Genomic DNA, 27,268 nt, shown 5'->3' with positions numbered 1-27,268 from the left:
TGGCCACTCTTGTCATTGTTTTGGAATCACTGCAGGAATGCCGATATGCCATTTCAAAGCTCCGTTTCTGACAGCCGGCTGCTTATCTGCTCCGGAACAAAGCAATCATTACTGTGGAATGCTGTGTGTGAGAGAGGTGGGAGGGGGAGGGTCTGCTGATGTCTGAACTTACAAGACAGCATGCTGACATGCTCTCAGCCCCCACAAAACCCACTCTCTCTCACATACACACAAAACACTCCCTGTCACACTCCACCCCACTCGAAAAGCACGTTGCAGCCACTTGCATGCTGGGATAGCTACCACAATGCACTGCTCTGTGGCTGTTGCAAGAGCTGTTAATGGGGCCATGCCAGTGCGCTTGAATCTGACTGTGTGGACACACTGCAGCGTTTTCCCTATTGTGGTCTCTGAAGGCTGATTTAACTCACAGCGCTCTACATGCATGCATAGCCATGCCCTAAACAACACAAAGGCACTCTAGGGGCATATCTACAGGGTGACACTCAAAGTTAAAGTGAATCAAGTAAAGGTGTGAAATCAATGTGCATGAGTTAAAGCACATTTAACACCCTCTGGCTCCACAAACACCCGTGTGGATGCTCTCACTCAGGAGTAAAGTGCGGTCTTAGGCTTGGGCTACACTTAAAAGTTATATCAGCATAGCTATAGCAATCAAGGGTTGAAAAAAAACCAAACAGATGCCAACCAACATAACTATGCTGACAACAATCCTAATGTAGATGCAGCTATGTTGACAGAAAAGCAATTCCATGGATGTAGCTACTGTCATTCAGGGAGGTGGTGTTCCAACATTGACAGAAAAACTGTCATCATAGGCCGCACCTACACAAGGGGTCTATGATGGCACACACTCTGTAGTGTAGATGGAGCTTTAGTGCAGAATAAGAGTGCTCACATGAGGAGTTTGTGCAGAATAGCTTTGCACTTTAAATTCACACCTTAGCTATTTCTCATTAACTTTCCTGCGACTTGCCTGTGTGGACAAGCCCCAAACTGTAACTGATCTATTGAAATAGGTGCAACAGCAACAAAGTGGGGAAGTCTATATAAGGCACACCAACAGGTTTACTGCCTGATAGATGTTTTTAAGAAGTCATTCAAAAGTATTCCTGATACTGTTTGCAAATGTCTGTCTTTGTACTACATGTTTGTCAGTAAGAACTTGAATGGTACTCTCTCTTTGAGGCTGTGTGACAGCTATTAACAACACTTACATTTAGAGTTTTGCATTTCATAGCTCTGAGGTTTAACTCTGTTTAACACTTCCCTGAAAAAGTTGTGAAAAGACAGAACTCTGGCCTGTGCTGCCTCAGAGAGGTAAGCTGAGGTGCAAAATATGGGGACTGTAAAAAGAGTGAGTGTATTTCCTGCTAGCAAATCAAACACTGGCAGGTACTACAACCCCGCAGTCCAGGGGTGGCCAGAAGTTAATATGCAGCTCCTTGTATAGGCACTGACCCTGGAGCTGGAGCTACAGGCACCAACTTTCCAATGTGCTGGGGAGTGCTCACTGCTCAACCCCTGGCTCTGCCACAGGCCGTGCCCTCAGTCCACCCGGTCCCTGAGCCTGCCATTCCCTCACTCATCCCTCCCCCCGAGCCTCTGGCATGCCATGAAACTGCTGATCAGGAGGTGCTGGGAGGCAGGGGGAGGCGCGGACAGGTTCTGGGTCATTCTGTTCAATAGCTTCATCAGTGATTTAGATAATGGAATAGAGAGTACACTTATAAAGTTTGCGGATGATACCAAGCTGGGAGGGTTGCAAGTGCTTTGGAGGACAGGATTAAAATTCAAAATGATCTGGACAAACTGAAGAAACGGTCTGAAGAAAATAGGATGAAATTCAATAAGGACAAATGAAAAGTAATCCACTGAGGAAGGAACAATCAGTTGCACACATACAAAATGGGAAATGACTGCCTAGGAAGGAGCACTGCAGAAAGGGATCTGGGGGTCATAGTGGATCACAAACTGAATAAGAGTCAACAGTGTAACGCTGTTGCAAAAAAAGTGAACATAATTCTGGGATGTATTAGAAGGAGTGTTGTAAGCAAGACTCAAGAAATAATTCTTCCGCTCTACTCTGCGGTGATTAGGCCTCAACTAGAGTATTGTGTCCAGTTCTGGGTGCCACATTTCAGGAAAGATCTGGACAAATTGGAGAAAGTCCAAAGAAGAGTAATAGAAATGATTAAAGGTCTAGAAAACATAATCTACAAGGAAAGTTGAAAAAATTGGGTTTGTTTAGTCTGGAGAAGAGAAGACTGAGAGGGGACATAACCGTTTTCAAGTACATAAAAGGCTTTTACAAGGAAGAGGGAGAAAAATTGTTCTTCTTAACCTCTGAGGATAGGCCAAGAAGCAATGGGCTTAAACTGCAGCGAGGGAGGTTTAGGTTGGACGTTAGGATAAACTTCCTAACTGCCAGAGTGGTTAAGCACTGGAATAAATTGCCTAGAGAGGTTGTGGAATCTCCATCATTGGGGATTTTTAAGAGCAAGGTGGACAAACACCTGTCAGGGATGATCTAAATAATACTTAGTCCTGCTTTGAGTGCAGGGGACTGGACTAGATGAGGTCCCTTCCAGTTCTATGATTCTATCAAAGAGACAAACTTTCGAGCTACACAGAGCTCTTCTTCAGGTCTGGGAAAGGTCAATAACCGATATTACCTCACCCACCTTGCCTCTCTAATATCCTGGGACCAACATAGCTCCAACACTGAAAATAACAAATACTTGATAACTGTATTCAGATTTGTTAGCTGAAATAAAAGAATATATTAGCAAGGGGTACATTAGGATTTAAATTCAACCAAGCACACAGAGAGAGAGACTTTTGGGAGTCAGAGATGCTTGGAGAGGCTACTTGTCTGAACCTTAAATAGGTCTGAGTCCAGTTTAGGGGAATTGGTATTAGGTTTGGACCCAGTGTTTTATAATCTGGAATAACCTATTCACAGAGAAACCCGGGATTTGACCAATACGAGAGTGACTGTTAAAGCCTTAGCTGAGTGATTAAGCTCACATAATACATGTCTGTCATTTTGCATACCACCACCACCACCGCTGCCACACACATTTTTATGAGCAAAAACAATGAAAGATTCACATATTCCTTCCTTCTTAAAAAAATAGAAAACCATTTACTTAGTGCTATTGCTACAGCAGATTAAATCCCATTGTTTATATAGCACCATAAATCCACATAACATGTTGAGAGACTCGCACATTTTTCTCTGAGAAACTGAAATTGGTTTTGCAGTTTCTGTTTACTTCACTATCAAATACTCATCTTCACATACATCATATTTCAGTGAAGTAACCAAAACGAAGCTCTCACACTGACCTCTGATGCAGCTTAGAGATAATCAGTAGGATCTTTTACAAAGTAGAAATACATTCATTTAAAAAAAATATTTCGGAATAATCCATTTCCTTTGTTTAACCAAAGGAAAAAAGGAAGTAGCACATCTCTTTTAAGCAGACCTTTGTAGAACAGAGCAGTTATGTGCCTATGTGAACAGCTTCCTTTATTTTATAAGTGTATTACTGATCATTTGAAAGGAAGTGAAAATTCAATACCATAATAGTCATTCAGCAAAGACAAGAAAGCTCCAATTTAGGAGGAAAGGATTAAAAGTTACATACCCACCAGCTAGGAATTCCTGTGACCAGCCACACACTTGCCCTGCCAACTCCTATACATCTCAAAATGGAGAGGAAATTCTTACTCAAATTAGTTGCAATGCTGAAGTTGCCCAAGAGGAAACTGGTGTGTCTTTGAAAAGTCATGACTATGCAAACTAAAAGTGGTAAAATCAGTTGACATAGCAACTGCTGAATGCCATACCAACCAGGACCATGCTAGCTGGGCCTGCAAAATTGGGATGGATATTTCATGAACATGTTCTCTCATGGTATTCCTGCACATCTAGTCCTGTAAGCCAAAAGTGTAGAATGACACAGGGGTGTGGGGACAGAAATTAAATGAAGAACTTTCCAGCCTTCTTGGTTTACATTTTGGGATTTGGGGCTTTCAGTGCTAGTGGTTCCATATTACTGTGGTTAGCTTCTTCTTGGGTTTGTTTTACGGCACAGCCAGGGGCGGCTCTAGAGCCCAGCGGGGCAAGCACCCGCCTGGGGCGGCCCTTTCCCAGGGGGGCGGCAGGCTGGGGGGGGGATGCGCCATGCCGCAGCCCCTGTCCCCACCGAACCCCGACGACCGGACCTGCGACCTGCCGCAGGCTGCGATGCGGTTCGCGCTGGTCGCGGCTCGGCTGGACCCTCCCGGCAGGGCCGCGCAGCTCAAGCGAGCCGCCGACCAGCGACCAGCGCGCAGTCCGCGGAGCGGGGAGCTGCGCGCTGACAGCGGACCCAGCGACCTTCCGCATGCGCAGCCGGCGGCCGCTGCTCTCGCGGCTCGGCGGGCACCTCTCCCGGGGCTGATTTTGGGCTGCCAAAGAATTTGTCATTTATTGTTTTGACTACTGGTATCATTGACACTATTGATGTCATTTGTAGACCATTCAAAAGACAAATTACATTTGGGTTTGCTTTGATCTGGTCAGAAAGACCATATTACAGATTATCACACTTATCGGCAATTAAGCAGAAGCCCAGGATTTAATGACCACAGAAAATGAATGATTCATTTCAAACTGTAGTGGCAGTCATTCTAAAGCCTCAACCACACTGGGGAGATTGTACCACTTTAAATATATTGGCATGGTTAAAGCATGTCCATGTGGACACTGTTATATTGGCATAAAGGTGCTATATATGAGGATAATTAATCCTGTATGGGAAGGGGAATAACTACAACAGTGTAAGGTACCTTTACACCATTACAATTCATCTGTACTAGGGTTTGTACTGGTATAACTGAATCAGTAAAAAGTCAGACTCCTAACCAACATGGATATATGGTATAACTTCCAAGTGCAAACTAGGCCTATGCCAGACCTATGTTCAGACTAGGCCTATGCCAAGGTTGAGACAGGTTAATAAGGCAAAAGTTTGCACTGCTGCTGCTGCTGTCAGATTTTCTTTAAATAGAGGACTTCTGCTATTAGAAAATATCTCCAACAGCCAGAGATAGGCCAGTAGACAGGGAGGGCTCTGAGTTACTACAGACAATTCTTTCCCAGGTGTCTGGCTGGTGGGTCTTACCCACATGCTCAGGGTCTACTTGATCACCGCATTTGGGGTCAGGAAGGAATTTTCCCCCAGGTCAGATTGGCAGAAACATTAGGGTTTTTTCACCTTCCTCTGCAGTGTGGGCATCTTCACTTGCTGGTTTGACCTAGAGCAAATGGTATAACTTGAAAACTTGAAATCAAGATCTGTGGATGCCAATAACTCAGCCAGAGATTATGGGTCTATTATAGGAGTGAGTGGGGAGGTTCTGTGGCCTGCGATGCGCAGGAGGTAAGACTAAGTGATCATGAATGTCCGTTCTGGCCTTAAAGTTTACACGTCTGTATGTAAATTCAGCACCAAGGTTACTTTTTTAAACAGAGTAAAAATATGCTTTATTATTAAATATTTAGTTGTTCTTGTGCCACATCTCCATGATGGATGAAGTCATCTGTGTTTGAAAGTTTGTACTGTTTGTGAAGCACCACTGGAATTTTATGAATGGGAATGTGCTAGTTAAGCATTATTGGGTACTAATATTTTTTAATCAGAAGCAGTTGTATTTATTAGTCTATTTGTTATATTTTTATCCTATATTGACAAAGGTTCCAATCCCGCTATGACTAGTCAGTCTGAGTCCCCTACCTGACTCCAGGGAGAAATAAAACTTGAAACAAGTGTGGACATTAATATCAGAAGCTTTCCATTTTCTGAAGTCCCTAGCTATCTAAGGTACTAGTGACTTTCCAGAGAGCAAAGTCTATTTACATCTTCTTTCCACTGTATAATTTGAGGGTATATATGAAGACATGGGTAAGTGTGTGCACATTTGGCTCTGCATTACCATTTTAAATATTTGAAGGGTATTCAGCAGAGTAATCTGTACCAACTGAGCCATGAAAGTATCCACTCAAAAGAGGAACCTGAGTGTCATATTAGACAGCTCAGTGAAGGCCCTCTGCACAATGTGCAGCTGCAATTACAAGTCCAAATAGGATGTTAGGATGCCCAAGAAATGGCATGGGGAATAATACAAGTAATATTACAATGCCCTTAGAGAAATTGAAGGTGACCTCCTGTGGAATACTGTGAGCAGTACTGTGCACCCTGTTTCTAACAGGATACTGCAGAACTAGAGAGAGTTCATGAGAAGAGTCACAAGAATGATCCAGGGCTTGGAAAAAAAACTCTCATATGAAAAGAGATTGAAAAGATTGGGATTTTTTATCTTACAAAGGCGATGAATAAGAGGGGATGTGATAAAATAGCAACTGGTCTAGGGAAGGTAGACTAGGAAATTCTGTTTTCCCTGCCTTGTAACACAAGAACATAGACTGTTCAATTAAATTAAAAGGTGGCAAATTCAAAATTGAAAAAAGAAATACTTTTTTCACACATTGTGTAGCCTGTGGAACTCTCTGCCACAGAAGTCATTGAGGCCAAACACATAACATGTTTTAAAGAGACTGGGTGTCTAGAGGGATATCAAGAATATCCAGACTTATAGTTAATGACATGAAGTGGAAGAAATATTCAACCGTATGCTTCAGGGTTTAAATCAAACTAACTATAAGAGACCAGGGTGAGACCTGACCTAGGAGGCAGATTATCCCATATTGGCCTTCTGCACGGTTCTGACACCTTCCTTCAGGGGTGCTGGAACAATGTTTATAGTGTGGGTGCTGATGATGGAAACCATGTATTTGGGTTGCTATTACTACTTCAAGCAGGGGGGGAGGGGGTGGCAGTGCCCCCCAGTACCTCTAGTTCTAGCACTACTGTCTTCCTATGAAGCATCTCGTGCTGGCCACAGTCAGAGACAGCATACTGGACTAAATGGACCTTGGGTCTGCTCTAGTCAGGCAATTCCTATGTTCCTAAAGGAGGGACATATTATTATTATGAGGGACATAATAAAGAAAATGGACCCCTAAGGTCTTGCGATCAGGCAGCAGTCCAAGTGTTTTATAGATAGTTCCTTGGAGATTTGCATTGCAGTTTGTGTAAGTAAAGATAACATGAAGGGGATTCCTTGCAAACACAGAAGCTGGAAGGGAAGATTGAACCCATGGGGTTTACTAGGTGCATGAAGGCACCAGCCACTGTGTGCTACACCTAGAGCTCTAGAAGCTGGCATGGAAGCAGAATTATTATACCTGTGAAGCATAACACATGGTGGATCACTGTGTATGGGACAGCCAGGGAGAAAGTAGTTCCCAGTAGAAATATTACATCCCACATGTCTAACAGGCAATAACTCAAATATAGGAAGTTAGCTATAGGCATAGTTTTCCAGATTCAAATAGTCATGCAAAATAAAAGGCCATTTCTGGGCCAGGGGATAGATTCTGTGCACTGAATATGTGTGGTTTTGATTCTGCTGAATGATGCGAACCCCAAAAGAATCAAAACCATTTTCCCTCAGCAAAAAATAAATCCTACTAACATTACCACGTATTACACATATCTCAAGGGAAAAAAACTGACCTCCACCGCCTGTGCGCACGCGCGCACACACACACACACACACACACTGTTTATTTAAATGCTTTGTCAGGAAAGCTCAATAAATATGTTTTTAGCACAAAAATCTGGTAATCGCTGTATCTCTCATCAGAAAGGAAAATCAATTCTTCCCATCCAGTCCTGATTGTCTATCCAATTTAATAACTGGTGGCTATGCATAAAGAAATAAGAAAGCCACTGAAGGAAAATTGCTCAGCACACTTCCTAAATTCTGCCCTTGGTTTGATATCTGTCGACTACTACATACCACAAATGAGAAGATGCAACTGTTTTCAACCAATATGATTCAGATTTGCCACACCCACTTGCTACAGGGAAACAGTCACATCACATATCTAAGATTTATATTTAAAAACCATACACCACCCTCACTTCTTCCTTCCCTCCCACCGCGCGTGCGCACACACACACACACACAACATTCAGATAACTCTAAAGGTTTCTACTTTTACTCATCAAAGACAGGAAATTCTGAGCCATGTATAAAGTCATTGTTTGTTTGGGTTTGTTTCTACTTACATGCATGAAGTGGTTTTGCAGCTCATAAAAATCAACCAGTGTTTGAAAACTCTAGCAACACTTCAGTACAAAGAGGATGGTGGGACTTAAAAACACATTTGTAGCCTGAGTTTTACTTTTCCTTACTTTCTGGGTTCAAGTCAAGCCCCCAGGCGTATTATTTCAAAGCAATTGGGAGGGATTTGGCTGTGCAACTCCCATCAGTGCCAGTTCTTGTCTTTGAAAATATAATCTCAACAGATTTTGAGGGATTCATTTTCTTTTGGTTAGAATAGGGAATCAGAACTCCTAGGTTCTAGTCTCAACTCTGCCCCTGACTCACCATGTGATTTAGGGCAAACAACTGACCGTCTTTGCACCTTAGTTTCTCCATTTGTAAAATGGGTGTAAATAACAATTACCTACTTCAGAAGAATGTTGGATGGTTTCATTAATACATACTTGTGATGAAGTGTTGGACGCTGCTTAGATTAAATGTTTCATATGAGGGCAATATATTGCAGTGGTTAAAAAGACAACAACAGAACGAGCGGGAGGAGAAAGAGAATCTCACCAGAGTGAACAGAGGTTTGATTAAATGACTTGAAAACAAGCAGTATGTGGGTGAATCTAGCTGGGAATAAAATACCGGGTCAACAGCAGCACTAGCCAGGGCAAGGCGTTTAAAATTTTGTGAACAGAATCCTAAATCTCAATGCATCTTTTCAAATTATTCATTTCATAAATGTACATCGCTGCTTTTTCCCCTCCCACCACCTTTAACTTAGTAGACTCCAGCAGCTCCAGTCACGTTAACACAAATACTGTCTATTGTATGTACACAATTGCCAGCATTCTTTTCTAATGTACAGTAGGCTCAATAGAATGATAGCAGCGCATCAGGTTCAGCTGAAGACCTGCTCTAAAGGAGTTAAAGAAACTGTAAAGGTGAGGATGGCTGTGTATGTGGAGGCAGGTGGGCAGGAGTGCAAACTTATAGATCGTAAGACTGGAAGGGACCTCAAGATGTCATCCAGTCCCCTGCACTCATGGCAGGACTAAGTATTATCTTCTAGACCATCCCTGACAGGTGTTTGTCCAACCTGCTCTTAAAAATCCACAATGATGGAGATTCTACAACCTCCCCAGGCAATTTATTCGTCATACCAGTAGGGCCTGATCCAGCAAGCCTTTTGCACATAGAAAAACAATGAAAATCACTCTGCACACAAACCGCTTGCCGGATTAGCCCCACCGACTACAATACAGCTATAGCAACTGCTTATGCTCCTTTTTGACATGACAGGTTGTAACAGCCCCTTGTAGGACTAGCCAAAGTGACACAGTATGGACATAATGGCTAGACAAACGGTGAACTGAGACTGTTTATTATGAAAAATGGACGCATTGTAGCATATACCTCTCCCTCCCAAAGTACAAGAAAAAAAATGTAAGTGTTCCATTTTCAAAAACTGGAAATGAAAAAAAAGTTTATTTCCTAGCGAACATTTGCATTTAGAAACTTTCCTGCCAAATGAATTGGAAAAAAAAAAAAACTTCCAACAAAAAATTTCAAATGAAAACTTTTTGGTGAGAATTTTTTAAAAAACAAATAATTACATATAATTTTTTCAACCAGCTCTTCTTGTCATAAAATGAGACAGTGAACTTTCTGGGGTAGGGAGCAGTTTTTATTTATTTGTCGAGCACCTAGCACAATGGGATACCAGCCCAATGGTAGCACAAAGAACAAGAACCACTACACTGATATGGATATACAATTAAACCATTATCAATTATTACTCTATATAGGCCTGACCTGGAGTCTATTGACTTCAGTGGTCTTTGGTTCAGGCCCCCATGTACAGCAGTCACCTCTCAATGTTAATGTTTTAACATGTAAGGCCTCATCTCCATTATGGACAACTTTAAATTTTCAAAAAGTCTATTTTTATATTAGTAACAAAACAGAGATGTAACATGGTGTAAGTTTTATGTTTGCATCCCAAGCTCTAAAACGGTGGCTTTAAATATATATAATGCAAGACGTATGGGGAAGAAGCAGGAAGAATTTGAAATGCTAGTAAATAAGCACAATTATGACACAGTTGGCATCACAGAGACTTAGTGGGATAATACCCATGACTGGAACATTGGTATAAAAGGTACAACTTGCTCAGGAAGGACAGGCAGGGAAAAAAGGAAGGACGTGTTGCCTTTTATATTAAAAAAGGTATGCACTTGGACTGAGGGTTGAGATGGAAATAGGAGACAGACTCGTTTAAAGTCTCTGGGTAAGGCTAAAAGGGATAAAAAACAAGGGTGATATGTTAGGGGGTCTACTACAGACCATCTACTGGGAAGAAGAGGTGGATGAGGCTTTTTAAACAACTAACAAAATCATTCAAAGCACAGGACTTGGTGGTGATGAGGGACTTCAACTACTCAGGCATCTGTTGGAAAAATAACACAGTAGGGCACAGATTATTCAACAAGTTCTTGGAATGTACTGGAAACTATTTTTTATTTCAGAAGGTGGAGAAAGCTAGTAGGAGAGAGGCTGTTCTAGATTTGATTTTGACTAATAGGGAGGAACTGGTTGAGAATTTGAAAGTGGAAGGCAGCTTGGGTGAAAGTGATCATGAAATGGTAGAGTTCATGATTCTAAGGAATGGTAGGAGGGAGAACAGAAAAATAAAGACAATTGATTTCAAGAAGGCAGACTTTAGCAAACTCAGGGAATTAGTAGGTAAGATCCCATGGGAAGCAAGTCTAAGGGGAAAAACAATTGAAGACAGTTGGCAGTTTTTCAAAGAGATGTTATTAAGGGCACAAGAGCAAAACTATCCCACTGTGTAGGAAAGATAGGAAGTATGGCAAGAGAGCACCCTGGCTTAGCCAGGAGATCTTCAATGATCTAAAAACTCAAAAAAGAATCCTGCAAAAAGTGGAAACTAAGTCATACACTGATTGAATATAAACAAATAGCACAAGTATGTAGGGACAAAATTAGAAAGGCCAAGGCACAAAACGAGATCAAACTAGATAGAGACATAAAGAGGAACAAGAAAACATTCTACAAATACATTAGAAGCAAGAGGAAGACCAAGGACAGGGTAGGCCCATTACTCAGTCAGGGGTGGGAGGAAACAATAACAGAAAATGTGGAAATGGCAGAGATGCTTAATGACTTCTTCATTTTGATTTTCACCAAGAAGGTTGGTGGTGATTGGACATCTAACATAGAGAATGCCAGTGAAAATGAGGTAGGAGCAGAGGCTGAAATAGAGCAAGTATAAGTTAAAAATTACTTAAACAAGTTAAGTATCAGAGGGGTAGCCGTCTTAGTCTGGTTCTGAAGAAGCAGCAAAGAATCCTGTGGCACCTTATAGACTAACAGACGTTTTGCAGCATGAGCTTTCGTGGGTGAATATGAAAGGTGGGTGGCATCCGAAGAAGTGGGTATTCACCCACGAAAGCTCATGCTGCAAAACATCTGTTAGTCTATAAGGTGCCACAGGATTCTTTGCTGCTTAAACAAGTTAGATGTCTTCAAGTCACCAGGGCCTATGAAATGCATCCTAGAATACTCAAGGAGCTGACTCAGGAGATATTTGAGCCATTAGTGATTATCTTTGAAAAAGCATGGAAGATGGGAGAGATTCCAGAAGACTGGAAAAGGCAAATATAGTGCCCATCTATAAAAAGGGAAATAAGGACAACCTGGGGAATTACAGACCAGTCACTTAACTTCTGTACCCAGAAAGAGCAAATAATTAAGCAGTCAATTTGCAAACATCTAAAAAATAATAAGGTGAGAAGTAACCGCATGGTTTTGTCAAGAACAAATTGCATGAAACCAACCTGATAGCTTTCTTTGACAGGGTAACAAGCCTTGTGTATGGGGGGGGATCAGTAGGCGTGGTATATCTTGACTTTATTAAAGCTTTTGATACTGTCTCACATGACCTTCTCATAAACAAACTAGGGAAATGCAACCTATATTACACTACTATAAGATGGGGGATGGCTCAGTGGTTTGAGCACTAGCCTGCTAAACCCAAGGTTGTGAGTTCAATCCTTGAGGGGGCCACTTACTTAGGGATCTGGGGCAAAAATCAGTACTTGGTCCTGCTAGTGAAGGCAGTGGGCTGGACTCAATGACCTTTCAGCTCTATGAGATATAGGCATATCTCCATATATTTATTTTATGGGTGCAAAACTGGTTGGAAAACCATTCCTAGAGAGTAGTTATCAGTGGTTCACAGTCATGCTGGAAGGGCATAACGAGTGGAGTCCCACAGGGATCAGTTCTGGGTCCAGTTATGTTCAATATCTTCATCAATGATTTAGATCAGGGGTTCTCAAACTTTACTGCACAGCCACCCCCTTCTGACAACGAAAATTACTAGATAACCCCAGGAGGGGGGCGACCAAAGCCTGAACCCACCCAAGCCGCACTGCCCTGGGTGGGGGGGCCAAAGCCAAAGGGCTTCAGCCCCTCACAGGGGGCTTGTAACCTGAGACGTTCCAACCCAGGCTTCAGCCCCCAGCAGTAGGGTTCGGGCTTCAGCTTCGGCCCTCAGCACCAGCAAGTCTAAGCCAGCCCTAGCGACCCCATTAAAATGGGACGGCGACCCACTTTGTGGTCCCAACCCACAGTCTGAAACCCGCTGATTTAGATAAAGGCATAGAGACCACACTTACAAAGTGTGCGGATGATGCCACGCTAGGAGGGGTTGCAAGTGCTTTGGAGGATAGGATTAAAATTCAAAATGATCTGGACAAACTGAAGAAATGGTCTGAAGAAAATAGGATGAAATTCAATAAGGACAAATGAAAAGTACTCCACTGAGGAGGGAACAATCAGTTGCACACATACAAAATGGGAAATGACTGCCTAGGAAGAAGTACTGCGGAAACGGATCTGGGGGTCATAGTGGATCACAAGCTAAATATGAGTCAACAGTGTAACACTGTTGCAAAAAATGCTAACATCATTCTGGTACGTATTAGCAGGAATGTTGTAAGCAAGACACGAGAAGTAATTCTTCTGCTCTACTCCGCGCTGATTAGGCCTCAACTGGAGTATTGTGTCCAGTTCTGGGTGCCACATTTCAGGAAAGATGTAGACAAATTGGAAAAAGTCCAGAGACGAGCAACAGAAATTATTAAAGGTCTAGAAAACATGACTTATGAGGGAAGGTTGAAAAAATTGGGTTTCTTTAGTCAGGAAAAGAGAAGACTGAGGGGAGACATGATAACAGTTTTCAAGTACATAAAAGGTTGTTACAAAGAAGAGGGAGAAGAATTGTTCTTCTTACCCGCTGAGGATTAGAAGCAATGGGCTTAAATTGCAGCAAGGGAGGTTTAGGTTGGACATTAGGAAAAACTTCCTAACTCTCAGGATGGTTAAGCACTGGAATAAATTGCCTAAGGTGATTGTGGAATCTCTATCATTGGAGATTTTTAAGAGCAAGTTAGACACCTGTCAGGGACGGTCTAGATAATATTTAGTCCTGCCTTGAGTGCAGGGGACTGGACTAGATGACTTCCCAAAGTCCCTTCCAGTCCTATGATTCTATGATATACAGAGCAAGAGCGACTGCCAAAGCCAAATTAACACCTAAATTGTGTTTGTGAAAATGTACAGATCAAAATGAATGAATGCCCAAAACAAAAGCTTTATAATGGAAATGCTGATAAATTCTTGGTTAGAGCAGGATTAGCAGGTGGCACCCTCCAAAACTGTTCACTTTTCATTTCTTGTCAGCACTTTCTGCTGAGACTGCAAATAGAAATGTTTTTCAGTTCCTCTTTTTATACTTTACTCCTCCACTTTATTGCTCTCTTGAGCATTGCAAATACTGTTCTAGCATACAAAGAATGACACAAGTTCCTTCTCTTTGGGTTTTTTTCTTTTTTCTGTGCTTCCTCCACCCCCAGCTTATTTGCATTCTCCATTATTAAAGATCAGTTCTAGGCACCAAGAATCAAGACATCTGGGTTCTCTCTATTTTGCCATTGATTCACTTGTTTAGAGTAGCACTTTTCTCACCATTGATTTATCACTGGTGAAAACTCCACTAGCAGTAGCAACAGCACGAATGACAGAACTGAGAAGGAGCAAACTTTTTTCACTAGTGTGCTGCCTACCACTTGTGTGTTAAAACTGGAGATCTCAAAGCAACATTAAAATATAGTTCAGTATTGTATTATTCCCACTTTGCATATGACAGGGTTTCTCAAACAGGGGTTGCCGCTTGTGTAGGGAAAGCCCCTGGCGGGCTGGGCCGGTGTGTTTACCTGCCCCATCCACAGGTCCAGCTGATTGCGGCTCCCGCTGGCTGTGGATTGCTGCTCCGGGCCAATGGGAGCTGGCAGCGATTTGCGGCCAGTGGGAGCCGCGATCAGCTGGACCTGCGGACGGGGCAGGTAAACACAGTGGCCTGGACTGCCAGGGGCTTTCCCTACACAAGTGGTGACCCCTGTTTGAGAAACCCTGTACTAGTGTTAGATGACATCCTGCTTAAAAATAAAAACCACTGCCATTTCTACACTGGCACTTTCACTATTGCTACTGGTAATGAAGATGCACTCATACTAGACTAATGGCAGAAGCACTGGAAATTCCCAATATAGTTGTTCTCACTCCATGAACTTGGGCAAGTCACATGACATCTTGGTGCTCAGTTTCCCCATATGTAAAATGTGAATAATCCTTTTATTTAAAAAAAATAATTTCAGATTCCCATGACTATTATACAGCCATAGTGGCATGCAGAATGGACTTTTGTCTTGAATGGTCCCTTGCAAATCTTCTTCCTTTGGCAAGAGTCCATATAAGAGGGGTTAGGCTTCTTAAATCCTTTAAAATTGCATCTTTCAAGCTCACTGGCTTTATGCACTACTTCCTTCAACTTCAGTTCTATTAACCTTCTGTAAAAGCATACCTTCTTCTGCATGTCGGACATGACCCCATCATGGCAGTTATCTTGTTCTCAGCTGATACAAGACTCCAACTTGCCGGATCGTCCAAATATCTCCTCGTTTGTGACAAAAAAAAATATCAAACCAGCGGACGTTAACTTAACTTTTCACATTCAGTATTGCTTTTAGTTTCCTCTCTGCTTTTAATGACCATGTCTCTGCTCCATACAAGACAGTTGTCATCTCTGCCGTGTTGAACACTCATATCCTAGCTGTCACACAGACATCCCATCAAAACAGACACCTTGGAGGACACTGAAATGCCATTGACACAAGACCAATCCAACATGCAACTCCTTTGGCTGTAAAACCTTCTGCTGTCAAGCGAATACCCAGGGAGATAAAAACTATACACCCATTCAATGTCATTGCCATCTACGTTCAGCATTGGCAGGCCATTCATTTCTGTTTTATAGGAGACATGCATAGCTTTAGTTTAATCACCGTTGACCTTAAGTTCCATAGATTCTGCAGTTTTCCCACAGCAACTCCAGCGTTAGCTGTAGTCTCTTCAAAAAAGGCAATATCATTTCCATACTCAAGATCATCTCATCAATATGACATAAGAGTAAAGTGAGCTATTGTATTTTTAACTCATGAACACCTTACATTCAAAAGGAGAAATCTGCTTTCCTTTTAGATCCTGGTTTAATTTCAAACAACATGTATGTGAAGGAATATAAATTAAACCCATGAACAGCAATGTAGGAAAATTGCACTCATTTTTCTCAGCCCACCAGTCTTGAAAAAAACCTGTGAATTGTATTATTTTTATAAAAAGGGCTTTGAAGTTGGCACTGCTGACCCAATTGGTGGAGGTGGCCATTTTGATGAAAGTGAGGTCATTTGAGAGGCTGACAGCACATGAGAAGAACTGACATGAAAACAAGTTTTCAATAATCAGAATACATTTCACAAAGACACAATCTACAGTTTATAAATGGTGACCATTGCTGCTTATATTGTGAACTTTCCTACTGCTGGTCTGTGTAAAAGGGATGCACATTTTCTTTTCACTGCTTAAGCCTTCTGCAGTGTAGGAATGATGAGAGAACCCCTAAAAGTACAAACCCTTTAGAAACTCTGCTTTCAGTATACCTACAAAACACTGAAACTTGATGACTCACCGAGGACTATTTATCTTGTAAGATCCTCTATTAAGAGTTGCAATGATTCCAACTGCTCAAAGCAAGCAGATGCAAAGTCCTTCCTCACCCACTCACCTTACAAGGTGCTCCCTCCAGGTGACTCGCCTACCCTCAAATCAAGCAGGGGTCAAACCCATGCACTCAGTCAACACTCCTAAGACGTTGTTTCTTCAGTGCAACCAAGTGCTGAGCCCCCACCCCACTCGTGACACGGTGCTCTGGGTGTGGTACTATTTTCAGCAGCTTTCAACTATTGTTTTCCATGATTAAAATAGTTCCTTGTTTAACTACCCAAAATGGTGAAGCAATTAAGAGACTGAAATAGAGTGTAAAAGGAAACAGATTTTGAGGGTGGTGGGGAAAAAGGCAAGAGACAATTAAGGCTCTAACTGGGCTGACTTTGTATTGCTCATTCCTGCTTTCCTGCATTTGCTTCCATGATGTCCTGCTTCTCTGCTGCACACTGCATGTGTTCCACCCCCCGGCTCAACATCTCCATCCCTTCCTAAAGGTCTGTAAATCCTGGACATTTAGCCAGAGAGGTAACAACATATTTTGGGAGCTCAGCACAGCTCTGGATAGTTTCTAGCTCCAGTCACTCCTCTCCCTGCTTTCTAAACCCAACCCTCTTAGGAGAGCTCTTTTTTTTTTTTAAATTTCACCATTTCACGGGCACTTCCTGTCCTGAATGCTGCCTGCTAAGGCCTTTTCTAGCCCCAATTCCTATCCATTTGGGATTAAACAATGTGGATTCAGCTCCAGAATTTCACAGTCAAAAACTAACCAGGCGATATGACAGAAATTTTCTCTTGCCCCGGTAGATAGACCCCAGGAGACCTCCTCTCCTTACCAGGTGTTTCACATTAAACCATGCCCACCTCAGTCCCTAGCCTTCAATTAGAGTTGCCTCCCAGTTCAGCCTGTCCCTGCAATCTTGCTCCTGAAGCAGTACTCATCTAAGCCGACATGACCCATGAAACAGCACAAGGTCCTTTGCACCCTTTGGCCCCACAGCAGGACCAGGCAACAAGACCGTGAGGAGAGCAGTCATGCAGAAATGCCCACGTACCTCCTGGGTCTTTGAACCAGCCTTAAATAAACTAGAGCAGAAAGTTGACATGCGGGTCCACATTTGTGCAGATCCAGTGGCTTCCAGCTCCATGCAACTGGTATGTGGGGCCAGATTTTCAAAAGTGCTCAGCACCCAATATGCACCCAATGCACTTTTGAAAATCTGGCTGCAGCATCTATCCCCCTTATACAAGAGAACAGCGGCTTCAAGGGGATAGCATTGCAGTGCTGTTCCTTGGATTGGGAAAGTCGCTTTGAATTCATTCAACTACCGTGCTGTCCTCAATGCATGGATTACACTTATAATGCTATCCTCTACATGCAGACGGCAGTTTGGATTTGTAAGATGATGCAGACCTAAAGCTCATACTTTTTTAGAGGATAGAGTTGTGGTACATTGCTTCCATGTTTTTCTGAGTTAGTTCACACACTCCTAATGGAATGGAAACAAGTATTGAATAAGTAGATCTATATCTGTTCGAGTCTAGTGAAGGTGAGATATGTGGGACTGACTGTAGCATGTCTCCTTTCCCTCCACCCTCCCTCAGGGCTACTTCATGTCCAGAACAAACATTTTGCCTATAACATTTTCCCCACTCAATAAAATTCTGAGCCAAGTTCATCCTAGGTGTGTGTCTCTTTATAAGGCTTCCCAAGCCTGAAGGCTTTGTCAATCCTCAGAAAGAGCATCTCAGGGTGGGTAAGAGTCCACATCACCTTGAAACGAAATTCTATGACACTGCATGTAACTCATAAAGATCTTGGACTGCGCTAAGATTCACAACAAAAGCTGATGTTTCACTAACAGTCCTGGCCTCTCCTTGAGAGAAGCTGGAGTTTGTCTGTCATGGTTTTGCCCCAGAACTTCCACAAGGTGGCAGCACCTCAGAACACTACTCCGGGTTAATGTTTACATTGCGGCATTCATAGGAGCTTTAAAGGTCACTAGCAATGTTGTTCTGGGAAGCGGCTGCACACACCAAACAAACAGACAAATGGAAACAGTTACATGCCAGTGCTGCTATGCAAGATGGCTTGATTAATAGACATTATACAGTCTGTATGCATTGCATGCACACTCTAAGCAGCTATTGCATAGTATTATATTTAAATCATCAGGCCTCCTACCCCAAATCTTTGGGCTGTCTGCCATAAGCACTGAAATGGAGTAACTCCCAAGATTTTTCTAGATCCTGACCCCATAATAACAAATGTAAAGCATTCTGCAACCCTATCTCCTCCAGCCATAATGTCTAACTATTAACTACTTGCTGGACTGTGAAGGATTTCTAACAGGCACAGAGTAAGTTCTGTTTTATTCAGTGTGTTAGGGCTGGAGAAAGCAGTGTTTTAAAAAGAAAGTATTTTTGTGACGTGACAGGCTCCAGTGACCCACTTGAACAACCAGAAAGACCACGGGGACTCACTCTCCTCCAACGGGGCTCAAGCTACAGATAATTTAAATTTCAATCATGTGCTCCTTTGTCCAGATCTCAGTTCAAAATGCCAGAGAGTCAGGGCAACAAGTGAGGCTATTAGTCCCTACAGGAGGCTACAAAATAATTTTTAAACATGATGCTCCCATCCACTGTAGCTGGCCAAACCGTGGTGAAAACTGGTTAAGTTAGAACAGTGTTGAGCTGTGTTATATTTTAGAGGTTATGATCAGCACTATGCAAGATTTTCCAGAGAGTGCTAGTTACAACCGGCTCTAAATTCCCTGAATAATACTCAGATTAAGCACTTAAGGGCCTTACATAGTCCTTCCCTACATATGGGAGCACAACTTTCTGTGAACCCAGCCAAACAACCCTGGAAGAAGAAATGAACGGCAAAGAGATACTTTGAAAGAAAGGGCACAAGAAGGTTATTAAGATCCTAGCAAAATTATATACAATTCTTACTTCAATGCCATTTGAACAATTATAACCCAATACAAAGCTCCAATGTCTGTAGACAATCTAGGAACTTAAACAGAACTCACCCTATATGTGTAACGGACATAGCAAACTACAAATCTCAAGCCTCTCTTACACATAACTTTCCAGTAACTTGTGAATATCATGTCTCTCTCTCACACACACACACACACACACACAGAATTTGGGGGGTTTTGTGTGTCCATCTCCAAAATGGGGAAAAAAAAATTCCAGGCACTTTGTATTATTAAGAAAAATAAAGCTGAAAACTAGCAAAAAAACAAATGACAACAGGGTACAAGGCTGTCTGAGATGTGTCTAAAACTACGATTTGTTAATGACAAACATCTTACACTGACTTGGCTCCAGTAGAACTTCAAAAGATTTAGACATTGATCATTGTTGTCACTGCCAAAAAAAATAAAAAAAGGGGGATGGGGAGGGGAATGCAAACACAAGCTATGGAATTGCCCTGACAGAGCAGAACAGTGGCTGGAAAATCAAAATCATTCTAGATAGACGTAGGGTTGGATTTCGCTCTCTCTCAGTGATGTGATATATAGATTCTTAGCCTTACATGTTCTCAATAAACTAGGCTTCTGACCATGCACTGAATCCTCTGCAGGCATAGGGGTCTGTCCAGCCAGAGGGCATTGCAGGATCGCAGAATCATAGAAGATTAGAGTTGGAGGAGACCTCAGGAGGTCATCTAGTTCAACCCTCTGCTCAAAGCAGGACCAATCTCAAATAAATCATCCCAGCCAGGGCTTTGTCAAGCCGGCCCTTAAAAACCTCTAAGAATGGATATTCCACCACCTCCCTAGGTAACTCATTCCAGTGCTTCACCACCCCTCTAGGGAAACAGTTTTTCCTAATATCCAACGAGACCTTCCTCACTGCAACTTGAGACCATTGCTGCTTGTTCTGTCATCTGCCACCACTGAGAACAGCCGACCTCCATCCTCTTTGGAACCCCCCTTCAGGTAGTTGAAGGCTGCTACCAAATCCCACCTTGCTCTTCTTTTCTGCAGACTAAATAAGCCCAGATCCCTCAGCCTCTCCTCGTAAGTCATGTGCCCCAGCCCCCTAACCATTTTTGTTGTCCTCCGCTGGACTCTCTCCAATTTGTTCACATCTTTTCTGTAGTGGTGGGGTGTAGGGTGGGGGGACAAAATTGGAGGCAATACTCCAGGTGTGGCCTCACCAGTGCCGAATAGAGGGGAATAATAACTTCCCTCGACCAACCTCTGGGGCACTCTGCTTGATATTGGCTGCCAACTAGATATTGAGCCATTGATCACTACCCGTTGAGAACCGATGATCTAGCCAACTTTCTATCCACTTTATAGACCATTCATCCAATCCATACTTTTTTAACTTGCTGGCAAGAATACTGTGGGAGACCATATCAAAAGCTTTGCTAAAGTCAAGGAATAACACGTCCACTTCTTTCCCCATATCCACAGAGCCAATTATCTCATCATAAAAGGCAATCAGGTTGATCAAGCATGATTTGCCCTTGGTGAATCCCTGTTGACTGTTCCTGATCACCTTTCTCTCCTCCAAGTTCTTCAAATTGGATTCCTTGAGGACCTGCTCCATTATTTTTCTGGGGACTGAGGTGAAGCTGACCGGTCTGTAGTTCCCCAGATTTTCCTTCTTCTCTTTTTTAAAGATGGGCACTATATTTGCCTTTTTCCAATCATCCAGGACCTCCCCCAATTGCCACAAGTTTTCAAAGATAATGGCCAATGGCTCTGCAATCACATCAGCCAACTCCCTCAGCACCCTTAGACCATCACATCCAGCCCCATGAACTTATACATATCCAGCTTTTCTAAATAGTCCTTAACCTATTCTTTCACCACTGAGGGCTGCTCACTGCCTCCCCATGCTGTGCTGCCCATTGCAGCAGTCTGGGAGCTGACCTTGTCTGTGAAGACCAAGGCAAAAAAAGCATTGAGTACTTCAGCTTTTTCCACATCATCTGTCACTAGGTAGCCAGAGGTCATTGCAGGATCAGGGACTAGGTGTCTGATGCTGCCTACCATCAGAGTTTAATGAATAATCTGCAGACACTAAATTGAGGGACCTTTGAGAGGAAGAATGGAAGTTGTCTGAGCACTAATGTAAGACTTAGAAGATCCAGGTTTAATTCTCTGCTCTGCTACGGGCTTCTTGTGTGACCTTGAGCAAATAACATGAAGCCTCGTGCTATTCCCATTAAAGTCAATGGCAAAACTCCCATTGACTTCAGTGGTGTAAGAGCAATAGTGAGAATAAATACAGTAAAGACTGTGAGGTGCTCAGACACTATGGTTACAGGGACCATATAAGTATCTTAAATACTAGATAGCCATTCTGCATGAAGACCCAGTCAGTGACAGTCATCTCATCAATAGCAGAGTCCACCACAGAAATTAGACAAATTCAAAGAAATACAAGAGCATATTAAACTGCTCAGCCAAAGTGTGATTAATAAAGGCTAGACACTGTAAACTGCACAGAAAGACTGCCAACTAGGTCTGACTACAACAGAACGCAACGGAGCTGATCCCACTGCTAAAGAAGTCCTTGTCCTCAGCACCAGGGACGTAGACCCTAACCCTGCAATGGGACCCATGCAGGCTGATTCTGATATACGCACAGAGCCCTGTTGAACACAGGGGCTGCAAGCATCCACCTGTGTGGATCCAATTACAGAGGTAGGGCCTAAATACCGAGCAAGTTTCCCTTTGTCTGAAATTAATGAAATAAAACAATTTCCCTGGCCCAGCTGAAGACACAATGTTTCCCCTCTTCCCAGATACCAAAGGTAACAGGGGAGAGATGCCAACTTTTCCTATTTTTCACCAATATTCAATCTAGTATTTTGTCACTTTCCCTCTAGAAGCATCTCCCAGGACCGTTAATCTCAGTACAGTAAAAACATGGGGGGTTGTTTTAATTCCCTACTTAAAACATTTTCAAATGTTGCCAGATGTGATAGGAGTATTCACCCCTCCATACAATAGATTTCCCTCTCCATTTTGCTCTTTAAGATTGTCAGGCTGGGTGGGGAAGGGTTTCTTGCCACCAGCTTGCTTGTTTGAAATACAGAAAGAGAGCAGTACTCCTGAGAAAGTGGGTAGCAGCCTCTTTTCTTCCACTTTTCAAACACAGTGATGTTCCCCTTTGATTTAATCTTCTCTGCTCAAAGAATCTTTTCTCCAGGGGAGGGAGAAAGAAATACAAAAAACATGAATGATACCAATCCTTCTTTCAAAATGATATAGTATCTGTCTCCTGAAGCCTGCCACAGAGAAAACACTCCTTTTTCCTTCCTTCCCCTTGCCCTTTAAGGAATTTATTTCACCTGCTGACCTCTCTCCAGCCTGCTCCAGAGTCTAGATCTCTGAAGCATCCAGATGTTCTTGGCAGTTACTGCTGTTAGGCCTGCACTAACCCAGCAGAAGCTAATGTAAAGACTCAGGTGTGACAATAACAGGAATGGAGGCAATAAGAGGCCCACTGTTGAATAGGCTCCGAGCAGATGGGCAGACTAAGACAGCTAAGCCAAAAAACACTGTGAGAAGCCATTGGTTGGAATACTTTGAGCTATCGTCTGTATACGCACTTTTGATAACCAATAGCTGTCTCAGAGACTTTCCAGGTATTGATTGTAACTCCTAGTGTTTGGCTGAACTGGTGCCAGCTAAAATAAGGAACAAGAAGTCAGGCCTCCGAATACTGTTTCCTAATTCAGCATCAGACATTGATATTATATTATTATCCAAAACCCGCAGATAGGATCAGGGCCCGTTGTGCTAGTTGCTGGACAAACACATAGGAAGATGTCATCCTGCCCCAAAGATCTTACAAAGATGAGCTTGCAAGGACAAGTGAGATAACCATCAACTGACGTCTTTGCAATGGTTAGAAGCAAAGCCTTCCCCAAGGGAGCCACCTAACTAGCCCACTTTTGGCCTCTGCCAAAATAATAGTGAAATGAACAGGAATATTTAGAAATCTGAGTGTGTTTGCATATTTATCAGGAATCAGACTTAGAACTGAGGATGCTGTTTATGTTCTTGCATATGCCTTCTGATCAGAGCCAAGAAAACAGTTTAAAAAAAAAAAAAAGTTTCCACGCTCTGAAATGCCACTATTTGTGAACTTTTTTCAGTTGTTCCAGTTGGTTTTATTTATGTAGAGACACAAGCGTGGTAAATTTCAGAGCTATAATTTGTGGCTTCCTGACTCCAGGATCATTCTGAAGGAGTTCTCATGTGGCCATTCTGCTAGCTAAATATTTACATACATACACTGTGCATAACATTTCCTTATGTGTATGGGCAAGAGCTCAGCATATTTCACATAATTTTTCAGGGTCTACATGTGTTTCAGATCATGACAATATGTAGAAAATATGTGCCTACAAAACACATCTTAAATGTATTTATACAAAACATTACGTGCTTGTCCTTGAGGTGTTTTCTACATATATAAAAACTGAAGATTAGATTTCCTGTTCTCCCTCACGATCTTTTCTTATTATTAACCACTTCCTGGCCTTTATTAGGGATCAATCATGTGTTATTTTTATCAGTATTTTATAAACTCAAAACTTAAGAAAGATAATACACACAACATCCAAAAAACACCCAACCTGGAAAAAAAAATCCTGAAGAAACAAGTGAAATTTGATAATTTTACAGCAATTATGGTGCGAAAGTATAGTACTTGCTTTATAGCCAGTAAGATCATATCTGTTAAGAAGCCACTTCTGACAGGTCCTGAATGCACAGCCAAAACAAATGTGATTAAGAATGGTTGTTAAACTTGGCTGTGGCTGAACTTAAATCATATTTTTTTTAAACATGTTTATAAAACAGTTTGGCTTTGTCCACACATAGTGAAACAAATGGAGTCTAAACCTGATCCAGTCACAGTTCAGCTCCACAACGTTTTAAAATGTGATTGCTTAGGCTGTGGTTTTTACTGTATGGACAGGGCCATAAATGCACTGAGATCGCCTCCTCACTATAAGATCCAAGGGTCTTTGTTCACAATAATTCTTAGGCCCTGCTCCTGCAATAAGTTACACACATGCCAAGTAGTCCCATTGATTTCAAACAGGAATACTCATCCTGCCAAGATCTACTTAGCTCCCCACTAGTGTAGTCTCTGAGCACCGTAGAATCCTTAATGGTATTTATCCTCACAACACCCCTATGAGGTACGGCAGTACTGAAATCCCCATTTTACAGATGGGGAACTGAGATACAGAGAGCCAGATCCACAAAAGGACTTCAGTGTACAGCAGAGCCAATGCTAGCCCACTGGGGGCCCTAAACAGGAATATTTTGCCCCCCTCTCTTCCCCCCCCCCAACTAAAACAGGCAAGTTCTTATAATAAAAAGCAAACAGGAGGTTCCCTTGAGATACTCGGGGTCCTAAGCAATTGCTCAGTCTGCTTATAACTAACACCGGCTTTGGTGAATAAACCCCAGATTTAAGCTCCTAAGTCCCAATGTTAAGCATATCTGTGATCCACACAACCCTCGTTTGGCTGCTGCCTAACCCTGTAGGTGCCTACACTCACTGGGCACCTACATTTCTGCTATAAAGGTTCCCTAGGCACTTAACTTTCTGCCTGTTTGCATGTACATGGCTGCCTCACTCTAGGCATCTGGATGCCTCTCTCCTGCCTAAACCCTGTTCCAATCTCCTCAGGCAGAGAGGGAATGGAACTGGGGGTCTCCCAGATAGTTTTTCACCAGGAAAACTATCTGTAACATTACATGAAATCTGAAATGCCTTACCTTATCCAAGTGCACAGAGAGGGGGGTTGAGCCAGAGGATAAATGTATCTATACAACCAAAGGAGGCAAATAAAGCATATTTTAAGAAGTGCAAGTGGCGCCTTGTAGTCTACAATCTGTCAGGTTAAGCCAACAAAAAGAAAAGGAAAAAAACCACCTTGTAAATAAAGTGATTACAAATCTAGTTTCTAAATTCTGGCATGAGGCCAGGATCTAAGTGTGAAGGACTGAAAGGAAAACCTGTTGTAAATTCCTTCACGTGAAAGTCTGTGTTTAAAATGCACAGGATACCAGTATTTCCAAAGCAGAACTCAAAACAAAGTGTAAATCTGCAGACTCTAGCAAAGTCAACATTCAACCTGACTCATTTTAAAAGTCAGACAGCTGCCATAGAGAAGCAAATCCTTTGCATAGGAATGCCAAATAGTGATTGATGAGAAACTCTTGCGCTGAACCTTGTGTATACTATTAGGCTGCCGTGACCAAAAATTAAAACACTTTCAGAACATTGCATCTGAACTATTATAAAGAATATTTGTTGTATATTCCAAAACAAAAGAGTTGCACCCTCCCTCACACATTTTAAAATAGTAATTGACGTATGTCACAAGGTGAGCTGTGGCTGGTTTAACCTGCTTCCCCGGTTGAGTCCAAAGGTCAGCTGACAGTCATGTGACTTAGCTACAGTATATTAGGAGAAGGAGAAGCCTGCAAGGAGGGGATGTAATTAAAAGTGAAATAGTGGAAGCAGGGGATTTAGTTCTCTTCTGAAGGAAGCAAGAGAAACGTCTAGGAAGTGCTTTCTCTGATCTATTTGACCAGGCTAGAGGCAAAGTTTGAACCTGGGCTATAAAGTAAGGTAAAGTCCTAATAAGAGCTAGTGAGCCTGGGGATGAGGGTTGGGAGATCTGCTTTATGGTAAGCTGATAGTTTATATTAATAAACTAGACCCCAATATGGTGAACTAATTCAAAAGCCCCCGTTGTAGGCCCTTTGACTGGAAGAGGTAAACTAAGGCATTGGATGGGCCTGACATCAGATCAAGTAAGATACTGCTGCTACAGGTCTCTAAGTGGACATCTGGCTGCACTCAAGCAAGCTTCAGTGTTCTCAAGAGCTGGCACCTGACACCAAATAGCAAAGAAGCTTTTCGGTGCATACACTCCTGGACAGTGCTGGGGGTATGGCAGGCTGTTCAAATGTGTATTCAGTCATACTTCTACTGTAACTACTCTGGTTATTGTGCCTCTAGCCTTGCTGACCTTGCATGTATCAGTAATTATTACAAACAATTCATTTGTAAAGTTCTGTTATCTGTTCTCTAGATGGAAGTACCTGATCCTGCTTCCGTAGTGAAGTCACTGGCAGCATTGCCATAGACTTCATTGGTCACGGGATGGGGCTGTGCTCAAGAAAGGGAGAAACTGGGGTACTAACTCTTTACCCCAGTTTTACATGGTGTAATGAGGTGTCTGTATGCTTGTGTAAAATGGATGGAAAATGTTACCATTATGCTTTGACAGCATTTTGCACAAGGTGTATGGGGCCAGATTCTCTTCTTTGGTCTGGCGCCTCTGTGCTGCTTTGGGTCAGAAAGTTTGCAGATTGTCCCAGCTAAGGATTCTACTGGCATAGAACTGACATAGCACCAGCTTCCCTATAGCCACCAGTCTGGAGTACCTGAAGAGGGGTAAGGGAGTGTAGCCATAGCACTATGGTGCTCCAATAATCTCCACCTGGCAAGAGCTGAGAGCCACAGTTGCTACTGTACTGTAGAACACTCCTGGGATTGTACTAACCTATGCTGGAGCGTTCATAGATCAGGGAACCCCAACCAGCTGCTTTGCAGCTCCCTGCCCCCATCCGAACCTAGCTGATACTGAGAATTTGGGTCTTGATTTTTAAATCCCTTTAAAAACGCTGTTTGCATTGCATCTTGGTTTTGTGTGTACTTACCAAGTTTAAAATACAAGCCCCCAATCACAAGCCACTGTGACAAAGAACAAATTAAATACGTGTAATATGACCTCCTTCCTCCTGTACAAGTCAGTTTTAAATTGCTGTAATGAATCTTCCACTTCTTTGCTTGCGTAACCAGTCCTTGGCATGAACACAGCTTTTTCATCATCAAAGCACTTTCCAAGCTAATT

General features: G+C 42.5%; 1 protein-coding gene across 3 annotated transcripts in view; it reads right to left on the bottom strand.

Moving 5' to 3' along the window:
- IPCEF1 (interaction protein for cytohesin exchange factors 1) overlaps nucleotides 1-3,723 on the bottom strand; it is an 81,565-nt gene extending 77,842 nt beyond the window's left edge. Inside the window, exon 1 of one of the 3 annotated variants that reach the window (XM_039528223.1) lies at nucleotides 3,675-3,723. The gene's annotated coding sequence lies outside the window, so the exon portion shown is untranslated. The remainder of the gene's footprint in view (nucleotides 1-3,674) is intronic. The other 2 variants (XM_039528220.1, XM_039528221.1) reach the window with 2 other exon arrangements.
- Nucleotides 3,724-27,268: the final 23,545 nt, after the last annotated feature.

Source organism: Mauremys reevesii, linkage group 3, assembly GCF_016161935.1.
Source record: "Mauremys reevesii isolate NIE-2019 linkage group 3, ASM1616193v1, whole genome shotgun sequence".
In the NCBI taxonomy this organism is placed as follows: Eukaryota; Metazoa; Chordata; order Testudines; family Geoemydidae; genus Mauremys; species Mauremys reevesii.
This window is presented reverse-complemented; position numbering and strand designations above follow the sequence as displayed.